We start from the raw sequence: 17655 nt of genomic DNA, 5'->3' as shown, positions 1-17655 counted from the left end.
CATGAGCCACCACGCCTGGCCAGTTATGTTAATTTTATATGCTGAAAGGGAAATGATGTCATGGCCAACTCTCTTGCATTAAGAAACTTAGGCTTTCATCTCAAGATAACTCCTGACATAATGTAGGATGTAAGGAGCAATGGAGATGGCCAATTTTGATCTGCATAGAAAATATCAATAGAAAATCAAATTTTGTCTTTTTAAAATTAGATTTTTAATAAAACAAATACAATTTTGATTTATTGTTATGATGGGGTAACAGGGAATGAATTTACCCTCTTGCCTGAAACAACAATATAACTCAGTAAAATATATGAAAATGATTTTCAGGCCGGGTGCAGTGGCTCATGCCTGTAATCCCAGCACTTTGGGAGGCCGAGGCAGGCGGATCACGAGGTCAGGAGATCGAGACCATCCTGGCTGACACAGTGAAACCCTGTCTCTACTAAAAATACAAAAAATTAGCCGGGCATGATGGCGGGCGCCTGTAGTCCCAGCTACTTGGGAGGCTGAGGCAGGAGAATAGCGTGAACCCGGGAGGCGGAGCTGTAGTGAGCCAAGATCACGCCACGGCACTCCAGCCTGGGTGACAGAGTCAGACTCTGTCTTTAAAAAAAAAAAAAAGGAAAATTAAAATTTTTTTTTTAATTAAAAAGAAAAAGAAAATTATTTTCAAACATCTGACACAAGGCAGCGCAAGACAGTGAGAGGGGAACCTAGAAGATGAGCCCCAGGTTTGCCTCTGCTTATCGTCTTGAGAGAATTTTCAGCCTGAAGTGCAGGGAGAAGCATGGATGGTTAAAGCAGAGACTATCGTGGAATCTACAAGTAACTCAGCAGACAGTGGGAGAAACTGGGATATGGCGGGGAGGGCAGACAGTTGTTAATGCTGTGTATTCTTTGTTCTGTTTTCAAATGTTGTGGCGGAGAACCGCTCTTTAACACCAGGTCTTTGACCCACTAATAATCCCTTCTTTAAAAATGTCCTGGCTGTTTGTGGTGGCTGACGCCTATAATCCCAACAATTTGTGAGGCCGAGGCAGGAGAATCACTTGAACCTGGGAGGTGGAGGTTGCAGTGAACTGGGATAACACCACTGCACTTCAGCCTGGGCAACACAGCAAGACTCTGTCTCAAAAAAAAAAAAAAAAAAAAAAAAAATCCGTATCCTACAATTGCACAATCCTACCCTCAACCTTTTTACAATAGTACCCTTCCCTTTTTTGTGTGTGCTTCTAAAGTTGTGTAAAGGTTTCTAAAAAAAAAAAAATCTAGAGAAACCTCTTAAGAATTTCATAAACATGTTATTTAGACCAAAGTATACCTAAATGTAGTTATTAAACTAGAGTGCCTATTGCCTGTTTGATTGATTCTGCATGAAAACCATTAGTGTGATGGTCTAAATATGAAGAATCAAATAAACGTAAATAATGTAGTATTAATTCATGTTCAGAGAAAACAACAATTTTATACAGAATTGTATACTTTATACACATTCCCTTCCCATTATCAAGAGCAAATAATTGGTGATTGAAAGAACTGATCTGAAAGAATGAAGTGATCTGAGGGGGAGAAGAATGCTGATTTTCTTCTTCACGCTTTTATTAAAATGGAAATTTGCTGCATGATTTACTCTGTTATTTTCTCAATTGAGTCAAAATTGGTATTCAATAATTTTTTTAGCTTTAAGAAAATATAGTGTATGTTAAGAATAAATGAGTAAATCTAAGCAAATCGATAGGTTTCTCACATTAAATGAGGCCAGGCAATCAACCCACATTTCCTGCCTATAGAATGCTGAATTTCGACTGACTCGAAATCAAGATCATGTACTATTTTAGGTTATATTAATGTAGAAGAAAAGAGAAGGTAAGTCTCACTAAATTCAACAGAAGATACAGAAGCATTTAAAATAACAAGGACTTCTTTTCCATGACAACTGAGAACAAGTTTTCCAGTAAGTGTGATCTTAGTAATTAATTTTCATTTTTTCAGTAGAGACAGGGTCTTGCTATGTTGCCCAGTCTGGCCTTGAACTGCTGGTCTTAAGTCAGCCTCCTGCCTCGGTTGATCTTAGTAATTCTGATTGAAAACTTTGGCCACAGTGGCCTTTACAACACTGGAGGAAGATCCAGCTACTTTCCCGACGTATGGGAGTCCATGTTTTTTGATGCTTGTCAGCCTATGAAATGGTCAAACAAAATTGAACAACGGAGTGAGGTGATGGTAAGGGAGTCTGGGCTTCCTGATCACTGGGTTTGTCACTGTGGGACACCTTGGTATATAGAGGAGAATCATAATCTTTTTACCTCACTCTATAGCATTTTCTGCCAGTCATCATGCAACCATATCTAAGATGAAAATACTCCTGGGCTGAATCTGTGGTTTCTCCTAATTGATAGGAATTGACTGGAAGAAGAACAGATGGTAGTTACTGGGATTAACAATGGTTGAATTTAAGCATTAAGAGCGGTCAGTAAGTTCAGACCTCTTACCTCTCTTTTTGTCTAAATTTGTATCATTGAGGCAAATAATTATACCCGTCCCTTCTCCTACATACTAATAAAGTAAACTTTTATTAATTTATTAACAAACTTCAAGTTTGTTCATTGTATTTGAGATGTATTTGCGAGGCAGAAGCTGAAATAAAACAAGTGCATCATAAAATATACCCTAGGATCAATCATTCTCTTATGATAATAGTATTTTTACATTTTTTCACATCTAATTTGGTATTTTGAAGCATCCTGTTGGAAAAAAAAAGTTTCTATTTTAAAGTCTTAACCTGTTGAGGGTTAAGCTTAAAGTCTGAATAAGAATTTGAAACAAAAAAACCCTATTTATAAGCATCAGTTTCCTCATCTTTAAAACAGAGATATTAACAAATTGGTCACATAGCATTTCCGAAGGAGTTCATTAGACCCTTTCCTATAGAGTGCTTAGCACAGCTCTTGGGTATAATAAGTCCTTACAAAAGTCTGATGTTGGACGAAAAATGATCAGGAAAGAAAGCCAGCATTAAAGACTTGTATGGATTCCTACCAGGAAAACTAACTTAATTTCATCCCAGTCTCAAAATTATAGACATGTTTTCCAGAACTCTCTCCTTGGAAGAGTTACAAAAACTTCAGGATTATTCTGCCCTGAAAATCCAGAAATGTGCATGACCACATTGTTTTGACAATGGTGCCAAGGAACAATCTGGATGGTTGAGCTGCAGAGGGAAACCAACAGTCAAAGACCTGGGCCCACTAGCAAGGGAAGGAAGTGCTCTTCAAAGAGATCTGGGGCGGGCGCTATGGCTCACGCCTGTAATCCCAGCACTCTGGGAGGCCCAGGAAGGTGGGTCACTTGTGGTGAGGAGTTGGAGACTAGCCTGGCCAACATGATGAAACCCCGTGTCTACTAAAAATACAAAAAATAAGCCAGGCATGGTGGCGCATGCCTATAATCCCAGCTTCTCAGGAGGCTGAGACAAGAGAATTGCTTGAACCTGGGAGGCGGAGGTTGCAGTGAGCCGAGATCTTGCCACTGCAATCCAGCCTGGGCAACAGAACGAGACTTCATCTCAAAAAAAAAAAAAAAAAAAGAAAAAAAAGAAACAGATCTGACAGAGACGTAGAAGTGTAGAAGTGAAGCTTATGGAGAAAGCCAGCAGAGTCCCAGACTTCAGGACTATTTCAGGAGAAAAAAAGTACTTCGGACCATAGAATTTTTGCAGGTGAGAGTTGAGCTGTGTCGTGGAATCCTTCATCCTGTACTTACTGAGGGAAGCAGCTTTAATACTGCTAGATCTAATGGGCAGGGATATTTAATACCTTGGTTTTTTCCCTCCCATGAGGCCAGCATACTGACATGACCTAGTAAAATCTAGATTGAGTGTCCAGAGAAACCACTGCTGGAATATATTCTGCATTGATTTAGGGATCAATGCTGAGACTTAGGAAAAGAGAGTAAGAAAATTTTTTTAAAGCAATAAATATTTAATATAAATTTACTGAATTGATAAGAATGGATCCTACTATATGGTTAAACAGTATTACAGTGAGGCAATTCGGTCTATTAGTAAAGCATAGGAGGTGGCACTATTCTCTCACTTGGAGCTAGGGCATGAAAAACTCTTACAATCTACGTATTTTTTTTCTTATTGGTCCAAATGTGAATGGTGATGTGTGTGATGCCCATGGTTCCTTTTGTACATGATTTGGCTGTGCTCTCTCTGCCAATGTGTGGCTTCCATTACAGTCAAAGTCAGTAGTGTACTAGGATTGGGTTCTATCCAGGCTAAATGAATGTAGTAAGATCTTTAGTTCTACCCATAACTGGGGCTACTATGTGCTAAACGATCTGTCTATTGCAAGGATGTTACATAAGACAACAGGGTCTAAAATCTCTCTGGGTTACTGACTCTTAAACCAGCTCAGAATTTATTTAGCGTCCTAAGGATTTCATGTTTGACTAAAACCGGTCCAAACTGATCTCTCAACTCATTAATTCAAGGCCTAGCATTCTAAGGCAAGCATAACGAATAGACGAACCTACTTGTGTCCATTAAGATTCTCATCTTCCTTCTTAAAGAAGAGATTATTTGCAATATTCTTTAGGAAATTCAGAGTGCATACTTTTGGAATGAGATAAAAGAGACATATCTTAAAGTCCAGAGAAGAACAGGAATCCAAGCATTCTCTTTAAAGTAGGGCCTTTGGAATTTATGTTTTTCCCTCTTTAAAAACAGTAAGTTTTTACCATCCACTAAATACAAGTTTATGTCTGATTTTTTTTGTTTGTTTAACCCTCTTAGGTTAATTATTTTTGTATAATATTTCATGCCACATTTATTTAAACTAAAAAAGAAGTGAATATTGATGGTTTGGTGGTTGCTATCTTACAAAGAAAAATTAATATAAACAGGTGGTATTATCTGATTGACACAGGGATAATAAATGACCAAATAACAAGAAAACCCATAATACTTGTCAAAAAGAGGCAGAATTATTTAAATAGAAATGTAAATCCTGGCATACTCATTGTTAACACATATTTATTGAATAAGTGCTATGTCCCAGAACTTTTGTTGGACCCTGTAGACGCAAAAAGTAAGGCATAATCCTGACCCGAGGAGTTTACATTTTAGAGTTAAAATATGCATTAGGAGAATACATGCTCATTAGGAAAAAAGAAAATTAAACCCCACCATTATGTGTGCTATGGCATAGGTGTGCAGTTTTCGCCACTGAAACATATAGGGACATTAAGCTCAGACTGCTATGGAAAAGGGAGAGTCTTGAGTAAAAAGCAGAATTAACTCAATAAAAAAAGATTAGGGGATAGAGGAAGGTTTTCTCTGTAGAGCAAAAGATAAAAACAAAATAAGGTGGTAATAGAATATATACAAATTTAAGAAACTACAAATAATAATTTAATATGGAAGATGTGAGGACAAGAGAAAAAACATGTACAAATATTTTTGTAATTTTAGGTGGAGACACATTTCTAAAAATCTGCTACCACACCATATTAGGCACCAAAGAATGGAGGGGAAGTACATAGACCTTAGAGCCCAACTGCTGTGGTTCATATCTCAACTAATAAGTGTAACCTGGATGAATAAACTTCTTATGACATCTGTACTTCTTTCTGTTTCCTTATGTGAAAATTGGTAATAATAAAACAACTTTTTTTTTTTAGCTGCATGCAATGTTGTTTTGAGGATCAAATGAATTAAAAACTATACTACAAGGCTACAGTAACCAAAACAGCATCGTACTGGTACCACAACAGAGACATAGATCAATGGAACAGAACAGAGCCCTCAGAAATGATGCTGCATATCTACAACTATCTGATCTTTGACAAACCTGACAAAAACAAGAAATGGGGAAAGGATTCCCTATTTAATAAATGGTGCTAGGAAAACTGGCTAGCCATATGTAGAAAGCTGCAACTGGATCCCTTCCTTACACCTTATACAAAAATTAATTCAAGATGGATTAAAGACTTAAATGTTAGACCTAAAACCATTAGAATCCTACAAGAAAACATAGGCAATACCATTCAGGACATAGGCGTGGGCAAGGACTTCATGTCTAAAACACCAAAAGCAATGGCAACAAAAGCCAAAATTGACAAATGGGATCTCATTAAACTAAAGAGCTTCTGCACAGCAAAAGAAACTACCATCAGAGTGAACAGGCAACCTACAGAATGGGAGAAAATTTTTGCAACCTACTCATCTGACAAAGGGCTAATATCCAGAATCTACAATGAACTCAAACAAATTTACAAGAAAAAAACAAACAACCCCATCAAAAAGTGGGCGAAGGACATGAACAGACACTTCTCAAAAGAAGACATTTATGCAGCCAGAAAACACATGAAGAAATGCTCATCATCACTGGCCATCAGAGAAATGCAAATCGAAACCACAGTGAGATACCATCTCACACCAGTTAGAATGGCCATCATTAAAAAATCAGGAAACAACAGGTGCTGGAGAGGATGTGGAGAAATAGGAACACTTTTACACTGTTGGTGGGACTGTAAACTAGTTCAACCATTGTGGAAGTCAGTGTGGGGATTCCTCAGGGAATCCCCTAGAACTAGAAATACCATTTGACCCAGCCATCCCATTACTGGGTATATACCCAAAGGACTATAAATCATGCTGCTATAAAGACACATGCACATGTATGTTTATTGTGGCACTATTCACAATAGCAAAGAGTTGGAACCAACCCAAATGTCCAACAACGATAGACTGGATTAAGAAAATGTGGCACATATATACCATGGAATACTATGCAGCCATAAAAAATGATGAGTTCATGTCCTTTGTAGGGACATGGATGAAACTGGAAAACATCATTCTCAGTAAACTATCGAACATTTCTTAAGAACAATCTCATTTCAAGTGTAGATAATATATCTGAGCAATGCAACTCCCAAGTATTAAATTCAAATATCAGCAAAAATGTATACATGTGTATACACCATACATGTTTGTAGATAATAAAGAAAAATAGACTAAAAAAAAAACTAAAAGTTATCTAGAACAATATCTCATACATAAGTATTTAATAAATGTTAGGTATTACTAATATTAAAACTAGAAATCATTAAAAATGGATATAATTGTGTATAGCACAAAATCAAATTTTATAGACATAAAACTGTACTGGTGTGTATTGATTGCACAGGATGGGATAACTGAAGGGATTCAGGGCAAAAGACTGAGAACTTGTCTCAAAACAAATTATTTTTCAGAACAGTTTTAGATTTACAGAATATTGAGCAGAAAGTACAGAGTTCCTTTAAAGCCTCTTATCTGCACCCTCCCATTCCAGTTTTTCCCTATTGTTAGTATCTTGCCTTATGTGGTACATTTGGTACAAATGATTAGCCATACTGATACATTATTATAAATTAAAGTTCACAATTTAGATTAGGTTTCACTCTGTACCTTGTGTGAGTTTTCACACTGTACCATGACACGCATCCATCATTATGATATTATACAGAAATATTTCACTGCCCTAAAAATTATTTGTGTTCCATTTATTTATCCCTCCCTTTTCCTTCCAATCCCTTATTAACTCCTGATTTTTAAGACATTCTCCATAATTTTATCTTTTCTAGAATGTCATAAAATTAAAATAATAGTGTTTAGACAAATTGGCTTATGTAGCAATATGCATTTACAGTTCCCCCATGTCTTTTTGTGACTTGATAGCTCATTGGTTTTTATCACAAAATAATATTCCATTGTACGAGTGACCACAGTTTGTTTATCCATTCACCTGTTGAAGAACATTTTGGTTGCTTCCCAATTTGGGGCATTATGAATAATAATTTATTTTTTAGGAGTGTTTTGGGCATATAGATGATTTATTATTAAACTCTATTACATACATTATTACATAAATATTACATATTTCAAAGTTAACAAAAATAAAATATCCAGTCATTAAAAAGGCAATATATGTCTCTGTGTTCATATATATCCTTACATATATGTGTGTATACATATTATGGATTCTTAAAAATATATAAGTATATGTACATGTGTTGTATGTGTGTGTACACTTATTGGCATGTAACATTTTCTTGGCATATAGTTAGTGAAAAAAGCCTAGTTGTTACTATAAAAGAGGGTTCATAACCATTATGATTTTGTAGATACATAGGTAGAGATACAGGTAGATGAATATGTAGCTAATATCTGAAATTATGTTGACCCAAATGTTTATAATATTTGCCTTGCATTGTAGGTTTAAAATAAATCTTTTTTCTTTCTTCTTTTATTTGTAGGATGAATTTTCACCAGTAATTATCCTTTACATTTGTAAATAAAATTTATTTTTATTAAAAATATTGAATCGTAAGAGAATAAACTAAGAAAAGAAAGCAGGGAAGATTCCTAAATGGACAAAATATAGAGACCGAAATAATGCTTTTAAATCACAAATCGAATGTTAAATGTTGATGGAGGATGAACCTTCCAGAAAAAAAGTTACCTACTAGAATAACATATATATGTTAAAATAACTTATATATAATAACATATATTGATATAACATATATTATATGTAATATGTTATTTTATATAACATTTCAAATATATAATATATGATATATAAATAATAAATAAAATATTAACAATAAAATGAATTGTTTCCATTAGGTTCTTCTGGGAAACAGTTAAAACTTGAAAATGAGTTTAAGATGACTTAAGGTAAATCCCAATTGCCAGATCTAAAGCTGCTGGCTCTGCCTTCTAATCAATTGAAGAACTTTTCTTGGTTTGTGATTAAGAAGACAAAACATAACCCTGTGAATTGATTTTTAAAGGAATGTGATGTCAGATCTTCACACATTGACTTTGTCACTGATAAGAAAATTTTTATGAGATTTAGTTAATAAATAAATTTTTATAACTCATGTAGTTAGGAAAGACATTATATGAAAACAAACAAAATACCTACAGAAAGAGATAAAGGGTAATGAGGTGAAACTACTTGAGCAAAGGAAAAGACAACTTAATGTCTCCCTGACTCAGCTTCTCACATCACATAGCTTTTTATTTCAGAGAACCTTCTTCCTATACAAGCCCATAGATAAAAATCAGTGTGTCAAGCATGAATTTTGTTCCTATTTCCATATTGAGACTACATAGGAAATAAAACATGAATTAATTTGAAATATATTCAAAATAGCATGAACACATTAATCAGTTTTAAAAAGTCAGTTGATGTGAAAAATTAGAATTTTGTAATAAGCCAATGTTATGGGTTGAATTGTCGTTAACTCCTAGTAACTCAGAATGTGACCTTATTTGGACATAGGGTCTTTACAAAGGTTAGCAAGCTTAAAAGAGGTTAATAGGGTGACCTCTAATCCGACATAACTGGTATCTTTATACAAAGGGACAATTTGGAGACAGACACACATAGTAGGGTGATGAGAAGACACAGAGAGAAGACACCTATCTACAAGGCAAGGAGAATGGTCTGGAACAGATCCTTCCTTCCCTCAGCCCTCAGAAGGAAACAACCCTGCCAACATCTTGATTTTTGACTTCTAGCCTGTAGCACTGTGAGACAATACATTTTTGTTATATAAGTAACTCAGATTGTGGTACCTCATTTTGACAGCCCTAGCATATTAATACAGCCAATATAAAAATTTACCTGGAAATTTTAAAGGATATAGAGCTTTTTTTAAATGCAAATGAAGCCCCCCCCCACAAAACTTTCCACCAGTTCTGAAGCATAATCAGTTTTCAGAAATAATCTACCAAACATTTTGATATTTTTTAGATATATTATTTTACGCTTTATGCAATTCTCTAAAATATAAAGGCCATTACCCAAGAAAAAAAGGTTAGAAACACAATTAGATAGGAAGATATGGATTATCTGTAACTAATTGCTTACAAACAGGCAAAGCATTTTGAGAAAAAAACATAGCCTTCTGTAAGCTGAAGATTGCAAACATAAAGAAAAAAAGTACATAACCAAGGGCAACTAACTCCAAAATGTAATATCCTCCCGAGGAAACTAGTAAAACTGTTGTCGCTTTTACAATCTTAGCACATATGTGCCTTTGAGTATTTCCACTGCCTCCCCTCAGGATATATCTCCTTAATAAACCACAACAGATAGCATTAAGTGGATACCAGAGATCTTCAGCAGGCTTCTCTGCATTTTTGAAGTTAGATAATGGCATTTCGAATACACATTGAGTTGCACATTAAATAATTTTTTAAATGTCCATTGACACACACACACACACACACACACACATACATCCTCAAGTAATTATGAAACAAGCATTTACTAGCTCAAGTCAAAGACAACGAAACACCTCAACTAAAAGGATAAAAGGAACCTCATATTCAGAGTAACTGAAATGGGAAAAACAAAACTGAAATCATTGAACTATATAAAGTGTCATTGATACGGTTTTGCTGTGTCCCCACCCAAAATCTCACCTTGAATTGTAATTTCCATAATTCCTATGTGTCAAGGGAGAGACCAGGTAGAGGTAACTGAATCATATGGGTGGTTTCCCCCATGCTGTTATTGTGATACTGAGTGAGTTCTCACAAGATCTGATGGTTTTATAAGTGTGTGGTAGTTCCTCCTAGGTTCATTCTCCTTCCTCTCGCCTGTGAAGAAGGTGCTTTGCTTCCCCTTTGCTTTCCGCCATGATTGTAAGTTATCTGAGGCCTCCCCAGCCATGCTCAACAGTGAGTCAATTAAACCCCTTTCCTTTATAAATTACCCAATCTTGGGCAGTTCTTTACAGCAGTGTGAAAATGGACTAATAAAGTCATTTCCCGAAATTATGGCTGTGGAGTCATAGCATTATTTTCGGTAAAAGGTGTCCTTAATCTCATGTCAATGCGATAATACCAACTCAACATTTACTGATTCAGAAAATGCAATTTTTTGCTTTACTCCACACCACTGCCACAGATTTCCTTGTTTGAACTCAGAAATAAGTTCGCTGTAGAAGAGACTACAAGGCATTCATATAAAACCATTTTTAAGAGACTTTCATAGACATATGATTGCTATGCAGAACATAAGATGTGTTACCACCAAGGCAGGAGGCTCAATTGAGCCCAGGAGTTTGAGACCAGCCTGGGAAACAGGGCCAGACCCCATCTCTACAAAAAATACAAACATTAGCAGGGCATGGTGGTGACCCCCTTTAGTCCCAGCTACTCAGGAGGTTGAGGTGGGAGGATCACTTGAGCTCAGGAAGCAGAGGCTGCAGTGAGCCATGATGGTTCCACTGCACTCCAGCTGGGGTGACAAGAGTGAGACCCTGTCTTTAAAAAAAAAAAAAAAGACCAGAGATCAGGAAGAGCCTAGAAGATATGGGCCAAGAGCCCAGATTAATGTACTAGAAAGGCATTGGAGAGTTTAAACATGGGAATAATATTCTCTGATTTATGTTTTTAAGATATCATCTTTGATGTTCTGAGAATAGATTGTAAGGGGTTGGGGAATAGACATAAATTAGAACAGTGTTTTATTCACTGCTGTACATTCAGTGGTTAGCATAGAACAGGTGCTCAGTATTTGTAAAATGACTAAATGAATGAATTCCTTGATAGCAAGTGGTTTTATGAACATCTATGGAATTGTATGTTTAAGAATGAGTATATTTTTAAGTGTATCAAGCCTATATATCTCTATATACATTGCAGAAGTACCAGGACATCTTTGGTAATGTGGAGAAGTCATTTGAGCAATGCCAATTAACTCTCCTGTTGGCAAAAATATACAAAAGAAAATAAAAAGGAAAAACAGGAAGAACATGACCAAAATACAACAGCAATGTACAAGACCTATGAGTCAGAGGGAGCAGCATGTGAATTTTTAAGTGACTATTACACGTCTCTGAAATTAAGAATCTGCTATGTATGTGTCCCTGGGGATAAAACAACTTCTCCGTTAATGATGATTAAAATAGAAAGCATAATTTATCTCATTAAAATTTATTTAACAATCATTCAGCCACTAATATTTTTCAGGGACTGTAAAAAGATGACTAAAACCCAGTCCCTGTAGTCTGCATATAGCTAAGGTTAGTAACACCTCCAGACCTCGTCACCAGGGGCTCCCTTCCTGTGTCCCAAGCCTTATAAAGTTCATAAGCTTTGAAACGTAAGGACTTTAAAAGATGGTCTTGTGAGAAAGTTATGGAACCATTCAGCAACCTACTGAACCTAAAGAAAATACCGGAGAGCAGAAGTGTACCTCCCCCGGCAGTAGGATGGGGGGTACTGGGTGAGGAAAATGAAGATGAGTGGGGAGGTGTTGAGTGGCCAGAGAGAGGATGACCGTGTCTTTTACATCCAACCACCCCAAATTCCCCAATGCAGGTATCTAAGCTGGCCATCTCCCAAGATCATCCTGTTTCTGCCCCTCAGGCCAGGTGGCGGTTGTTTGGGAGGCATTTAGAATTGCCTGGAAAACCTGTTTATAAAGGGAAGTTGGAATGATGGAAAAAGACCTGGCTCCCAGCCCCACCTCCTGGTTCAGGCAGTTCTCACCCTAGGCCCAGGCCACCTTTATTCTACTCTGCCCCAGCCAATAATGGGTACCCCTCAGGCTCACAGGCTGCAGGGCTGGAGGGAGATGAGAGGTGGTAGAAGTTGCACTTTTAGTTTTAGCCTGAGCAGGATGAGGGTGATGCTGGTGGAGCTGTCTGCAGGGCCTCGGGCTGAACCTAGTCTGGGCATGAGAGATAATTTTGAACTTAAAATATTTCAAATGTAAATATATGAATATCTTTCTTTGCACTCATAAACATTCAATAGGTCTACTAAGGCGACTGGAAAAAATGATCTCAATAAAATGTAATCAGATGAAACTGCATAAAAAGCCTGCACAGGGTGCAGAACATGTCAAAAGTGATGGTGAATCATAGCTGCCCCTCTTAATAGAGCTTTTGACTTTTGGAATGCACATTGCTTTTCTGGGTGTCCATTTCTTTCACTGTATGGTGGTAGAAACAATATCTGCTTCACACAGTGTGGGCCTGAGGATTGCTATCACAAGGCTGATACCACGTATTAGTCTGTTTTCATGCTGCTGATAAAGACATACCTGAGACTGGGCAATTTACAAAAGAAAGAGGTTTATTGGACTTACTGTTCCACATGGCTGCGGAGGCCTCACAATCATGGCAGAAGGCAAAGAGGAGCAAGTCACATCTTACGTGGATGGCAGCAGGCAAAGAGAGTGCTTCTGCAGAGAAATGACCGTTTTTGAAACCATCAGATCTCATGAGAGTCATTCACTGTCACAAGAACAGCAGGGGAAAGATCCGCCCCCATGATTCAGTCATCTCCCACCTGGTCCCTCCTACAACATGTGGGAATTATGGTAGCTACAAGATGAAATTTGGGTGGGGACACAGAGCCAAACCATATCATACCACTAACCCAGATACTGTGCTTGGTGCATATGACTATGGCCACTAGTGCCACCTCCCCTAATGTTGGTGCTATGGGAAATGATGGGGGAGACGTTCATTTTTCCCTGGAGTCTGAAGTCATGGAAGTCTTCAAAGAAAAGAGGTCACTTAATGTTATCTTAAAAAGCTTTAGAGGAGAAATAAAATGAGCAAAACTGTGAAGTATGCAAAATGTGTGTGATTAAACTTAGGGTTGATTGTGGGGCTAGTGGTGTAAGTTAAAAGAATCACTGGTGTGTGAAATGACATTTTTATAACATATAACATATTAAGATAATACCACGTGGGCAACTAGATATTATTAAAACATGTAAAATAATAGTAATAATTTGAGTAATTGTTTTAGAAAGATAATTTCCACCTCAGGTGGACTTCTCCAAAAATAATTGTCTAGAATCAATCATTTTCCGAATGGTAAAACCATCACAGCACCTACATCAGTGTCCCTAAAAGGTGCCTTCCCTGCTGGGCACGGTGGCTCACGCCTGTAATCCCGGGACTCCGGGAGGCCGAGGCAGGCGGATCACGAGGTCAGGAGATCGAGATCATCCTGGTTAACACAGTGAAACCCCATCTCTACTAAAAATACAAAAAACTAGCCCGGCGCGGCGGCAGGCGCCTGTAGTCCCAGCTACTCGGGAGGCTGAGGCAGGAGAATGGCGTGAACCTGGGAGGCGGAACTTGCAGTGAGCCAAGACCGCGCCATTGCACTCCAGCCTGGGCGACAGAGCGAAGCTTCGTCTCAAACAAACAAACAAACAAACAAACAAAAAAAGGTGCCTTCCTAAGAGAAAAAATAATGAAGTGGGAGTGGAACAATTATGTCCAAGTAAAATCCAAGAGTTATTTGTAGGATGTGCAGCTGAGTGTGATGTTTACAATTTGTTCCTTTGGTATACAATTATGGCCACAGTTAATTTCCATATAATTTATGTTTTAGACCTGATACCAATAAGTTTTATATTTTAGACTCTTTACAACAGTAAAATTAAAATATTAGAAACTCAAAAGAAAGTAATTTTACTATGACTGCAGTAGATATGTAAACAGCAAAATATCTAAAATTGCCAAGAACATGTGTGTGGTTTGCCTCCTAGAGAATTTCAGTTGGATTGGATTTCTGAGATTTGTAAATACTCTAGATTTTAATGGCAGCAGTTTTGTTGCCTTTTGTTCCCCTGGTGGAAGTAAGTTGCTTCATATTTTATTTGCTTTTCCTTTTCAGATTCCATTTTACATAGTTTAAGCCCTAGGTTTCGAGTACAGAAAGAAAGTAGCAAAGAGAAAGAGAGGGAAGAAAGAATACTTAGGACTTCAGTGCTTAAGTTTTACAACCCACTGATTTTGAATAATTTATTATCTATAATATAAGACCCTTGGCTGTTTTCTAAGCACTAGATGCCAAACAGCAGATATGAATAACAAAATCCAAGTCATTTTTATCACAACTTTATTGCCCCTCAGTGGCACTTTTCTGGGGATTTTATTGCTTTTCCACTTTTGTCCAAGCTAATAAAAGGGTATGGTACTTCTTTCCTAGCTAAACAGTCCAGTAGCAACTGTGAGGATAATAAAAAAGATGATTTATCATGCATTTGGATAATTTCTTGAAGCAGGTTTAGAATTGTCTCATAAGTCTCAAGCTAATGTGAAATAACATAATTCATAAAATCTTAACACTGGAGTCGAATTGAGATAGAAGTCTAGCACAAAAGTACCCTGCTAGATTCAGGTGGAGTGATGCCTAAATCATTCGAAAGAAAATTATTCTCTGTCTTTTGCAAAATAAAATGAAAGGAAAATACTTTATAAAGTTTTGCCAATATGTGAACAGATATTAGAAAGACTAGAAAATGTACTATCCAACGTAGGAAGTATTTTTTCTGGGACAACATGATAAGTCATGGCAAATACTAACAAAACCGTACTTGCCATTCTAACTGATACACATTTCCAAAAATGTAACTATACTTCTCCTTTCCCCTCTTGTGCCCGTATAGTTCCTTCTGCACGTATCATTTTCCTACTTAAAATTCCTCAGTGGCATCTCACTGTAATTGGAATTTATATCTAATGTTCAACTACGTTTATAAAACATAAGTGATCCATTTTGTATGTACTTTCCTTACCTTGACTGTTGTCACTAAGACTGTTCTAGCTATCATGTCCTTTTTCTGTTCCTTGAATTAGCCAAGCTCATATTTGCCACAGTTCTTTGTATTATTTCTGTGTGAACTGCAGTTCTTCCAGGACTTTGCATGGCCCCTTTCTTTTTCTTATTCAAGCCTCTCTCAAATATGAAGACTCTCTGACCACCCAGAAGCTTTCCTGCCCCTCAGTTCTCAGGCTATTTTTATCCCATTGCTTTGTTTACTTTTTTTGGTCATACTTAACACTAAATGAACTTTTCTCATTCATTTACTTGTTTGGATTAAAATATCCACTAAATTAGAGCCATTGTCTACATGATCTGCTGCTGAATCACAGGCACCCCTATCTGACCCAGCACATCATGCTTACTTGCCAAAGAATGGCTGCATAAATGAGTGGATGGGTGGATATTATATTGCTCTGCTCAACAGGGTCTATAAAAACGTCTACACAAATCTTGAACTACAATGAGGTTATGGGAAAATGAAGATCATATTCAAATGTGGCAACCAATTTAATTTGTAAGCTCTAAAATACTAGAGTCAAAAACGAGGAATTTTAAGATGAGTGCATTCTATGAGCTAGTATTTTCTTTCATTCATTCGTTTACTTATACATATATACAATGATATTTATTAAAAGTATACTAAAATGTTATACAAGAGGGGGACAAGAAGCATAGCTTTGAATTCTTTCATACTCTGTGAAGTGTATTTCATACTCTATGAAGTGTATTCCCTAAAACGGTAGCAGATAGTAACAAAAGATTTGCACGGCTAAATGTAAAATTAAAACTTTATAAATGTGACAAAAAAGAGCTACATGAAACTATGATATTATGTAACATGGGGAATTGATCTATACCATAATATAAATTAATATAATAGCAATCTATTAATACAATTTAATAGATTGCTAAAGACTTATTTTTGTTTTTATTAAATATTGAGTAGATACACACTGATATTTGTAACATATAAAGAGAATGTGAGGTATGACAGTAATAAATATGTATATGCTCACTATTTAGGAAGTCTTCTATGGTGCTTCCCTAAAAGCAATAAATTTTTTTTCCCTTGAAGGGACCCCTATCATGAATTTGATGTTTACAATTTTATTGCCTTAATTTATAATTTTGCAACATATATTTGTAACCTGAATGTTTCTGTTTAGTTTGTTAAGTTTATTAATCACATCTAAATAGGAACTATTCTAAGACGTCTATGAGATTTTCTTTTCTTCCTCAATATTATGTTCCTAAGAATCATCTATATGGCTTCTTATAACTGTACTTCATTCATTGTATGCTGATTGTTATTTCATCGTAGAAATTTGCCACCAATTAATTTATCCATTCTACTCTTAATGAGCATTTGGATTATTTCCAGTTTGGAACTATTATTCACAGAGACAACTACAAACTTTCCTCTATATGAAGTGCAAACATTTCCTTACAGTATATAACTAGATAGGGCTTGCAGAGTGGTAGTATATGTCCATCTTCATATTTGCAAAATAATCCCAAATAGTTTTCCTAGGAGTTTGTTACTTTTATTCCTATCAACAGTGTACAGTTTTATATGTTGTTTTTTACATGTTTAGAATGCTTGATGGTGACAGATTTTAAAAATCAAAAATCAAAAGAAGTTCTTTGTTAGAAACACCATTTGCCTTTAATTTGCATTTTCTTGGGAGTTGCTCTTCTCAAGTCCGTGTCACTACAGTCTTTGTCATTTTGCAGTTGCTATCTTATTTAACGCAGCAGCATTTGACAGAGCTGATTTTTACCCTTTTTGAGACACTTCCTTCACAGGACACCATATCACCTGGCTTTTCTCCTACCTTTCTGGTTATTCATATTGAGATGCCTTTGCTATTTTACTTCTCATGTGTCAGCCTTTAAATTCGGTGTAACTCTGATCTAAACTACTGATCTCTTCCCTTTTCTATCCACACTACTCCCTAGGTATTCCATTTAATTTCATTGCTTTAAATATCATCTAGAACCTGAGC

At 36.4% G+C, this 17655-nt stretch overlaps 1 protein-coding gene across 9 annotated transcripts in view; it reads right to left on the bottom strand.

The window, feature by feature from the left end:
• Positions 1 to 17655, bottom strand: part of MSR1 (macrophage scavenger receptor 1) — a 741681-nt gene that overhangs the window by 206807 nt on the left and 517219 nt on the right. For 8 of the 9 annotated variants that reach the window (XM_058442303.1, XM_058442300.1, XM_058442301.1 and 5 more), the window contains exon 5: positions 13167 to 13262. The exons of the other annotated variant lie outside the window; for it this stretch is intronic. The gene's annotated coding sequence lies outside the window, so the exon portion shown is untranslated. The remainder of the gene's footprint in view (positions 1 to 13166; positions 13263 to 17655) is intronic. 9 annotated transcript variants of the gene reach the window in all.

This window comes from Hylobates moloch, unplaced genomic scaffold, assembly GCF_009828535.3.
Source record: "Hylobates moloch isolate HMO894 unplaced genomic scaffold, HMol_V3 SCAFFOLD_8, whole genome shotgun sequence".
Taxonomy (NCBI): domain Eukaryota; kingdom Metazoa; phylum Chordata; class Mammalia; order Primates; family Hylobatidae; genus Hylobates; species Hylobates moloch.
Note: the sequence above shows the minus strand (reverse complement) of the source record. Positions and strands in the feature narration are given on the sequence as shown.